The sequence below is a fragment of the Seriola lalandi genome, unplaced genomic scaffold (assembly GCF_002814215.2).
Source record: "Seriola lalandi dorsalis isolate HSWRI2012SDOR001 ecotype SW California unplaced genomic scaffold, Sedor1 jcf7180002054899, whole genome shotgun sequence".
Lineage (NCBI taxonomy): Eukaryota > Metazoa > Chordata > Actinopteri > Carangiformes > Carangidae > Seriola > Seriola lalandi.
In genome coordinates this window covers 34,596-36,679 of record NW_019525451.1, presented here as the reverse complement: position 1 = coordinate 36,679, position 2,084 = coordinate 34,596, and the positions used below count along the sequence as shown (strand labels likewise).

Below are 2,084 nucleotides of genomic sequence, written 5' to 3'. Positions count from 1 at the left end.
ACATCTGACTGACTGATTTACTGAACTCTGGTTTTTTCTTCACATCACACATCGTATGTCCGCTCCATCCATCTGAGTTTTGACCTTTGGAACTTTAAGAACCTTTCAGAATAAAAGCTTACAATAGCTTGAAATAAAACATTGCTGCAAAAAACTTTCTCACACTTTTATTTTCTAGACACTGCGGGTAACTTGCTGCTCAGATGGAGATCAATTTTTTTTTATTAAAAATTATTAGTTTATTAAAATAATATGACGGGTCAGATATTTTACTGCTGGCAAGCCGCCAGTCGCCGACCACTGCAGTTTAGGGATGTTATTGCCAAACTCTACAAGGAAGGACTCAAGCGTCCCTTGTGTATCCAGCAAGACTGCCAAGCCTCTGCACTGTAGTTAGATGACAATACTACTAATGACTGTCCCTGGATTTCAAGGCACTTCTCAGCTGCTTTGTGCCACTGGCTTGTGGACCAGCCTTCAATGAAAATGTTGTTGAGGCTCTCAGTGATTAAGGTTTACATTCAGAGAAAAGACTGAAAGATCCTAAAAGAGGAGGTCTCCATTAACCTGTTTGATCCTGATCACGTCAGGAAGTCCAACACTCAGAGAAAATAATGACAAGCTTTTAGAAATGATGTTTCCAGTATCTCTGACCTAATGTTTCACAGTGTTAGAGGACTCTTCAGGTGTTTTACAGTCATGGTTTTGATCCTCAGGTGAAGTTTGAAGTCCAACACCAAAAGTGAAGTAAAGCTCTCTTTCAGTGGTTCAAGCAGTTACAAACGGATTTGTTTGACCAACAGTCTAAAATCCAAAGATTCTCATTAAGAATAAACAAAAAAAAAATTATATTAAATTAAAAACTATTTGATTATAAAAATCGTTGCTGATTCATTTTATGTCCATCTTCTAACTGATAAATTGACTAATTGCTGCAGCTTTAGTTCTAACAATTATTTTATTTGACAATGATTAATTGAAATTACAGTTATTCACATCCATCCATCCTTGTTCTCCCCTTCTGGTGCTGCAGGAACAGGTGTTGTTCCTCGCTCTTGCCGGCAGGTGTCGCCATTTAGCTGCTTCCTTCACCGCAGGTTCTATGATTTACTATGGCAAATGATCATTTCGTCGCCTCTAATCACAGTGAATGATTATTAATTAGCCAGCTGAGGCTTGTAGACATTGAAATGGCTTGAGGATTAAACACCAAGTAGTTAAACTACCAGCCGAGTGGATGATCGCCGGGCTGGGATGTGAAGTAACGGCGGAGGCAGCATCGACACTTGTGACTTTTTTTCTGGGAACGATTCAGTCCATCCGGTGAGTGAAGCTATAACCGATCACTGGATTAATAACTAGTCAATGAACCCGCCAGGAGCAGGTAAGTTACATTAAAGCCTCCGCGGCCGTTGGGAACTTAACCGGCTAACTTAGCTAGTTTAGCTAGTAGCGAGCTAGCAGGAGAAGCTAACGGCTACATAAACTGTTTAGACATTTAACGTTCACCTTAATAAGCGCAGTTAAGTGACTGTGCTGCACTTAAAGTAGCAGCACTACCTCTAATCCTGAGCTCCACGTTAGTGAGACATGTTTCTGTGCAATATATTTCCTCAGTAAAACCGTAAAGTCTCAGTTTAAATGAGCTAAACTTCGCCCTAATTGGTTTAAAGGTGGAGACGCTTGTTGCTGGAGGAGAGGTGGGAAGAATGAACACACTCCAAGTCTGTCACCATCATTTTAAAAATAACTGTAGAGATGCTGTGAACAAGACACTTGACTCTCAGCTGTTGTTACAGCTGCTTCTCATGAATGAAGAGTCCTTCACAGGTAATGGAGATATTAGTTCCATTAGAGCTCAGCTGAGCAACAAACTAGTCACCTGTCACAGTGTTAAAGCTAAAGATGTGTGACTCAGTGCTGCTGTAAACAGCCTCAGTCTCCACTTTAACTGCTCAACATGTTGAAGTGCAGCTGGAACAAACACTGACTCTGAGAAAACAAACTCTCATCATGAGATTCATGTGAGTAGAAGCTGAACTTTACATTTCATCTGTGGATCCATCTTCTGTTTCATGTCAACT

At 40.5% G+C, this 2,084-nt stretch overlaps 2 protein-coding genes across 2 annotated transcripts in view; both read left to right on the top strand.

Moving 5' to 3' along the window:
* The window catches only part of LOC111672392 (uncharacterized), a 44,743-nt gene that overhangs the window by 8,650 nt on the left and 34,009 nt on the right, over nucleotides 1-2,084 (top strand). The window lies entirely within an intron of this gene.
* Nucleotides 1-2,084, top strand: part of LOC111672399 (CLIP-associating protein 1-B-like) — a 27,749-nt gene that overhangs the window by 15,545 nt on the left and 10,120 nt on the right. The window lies entirely within an intron of this gene.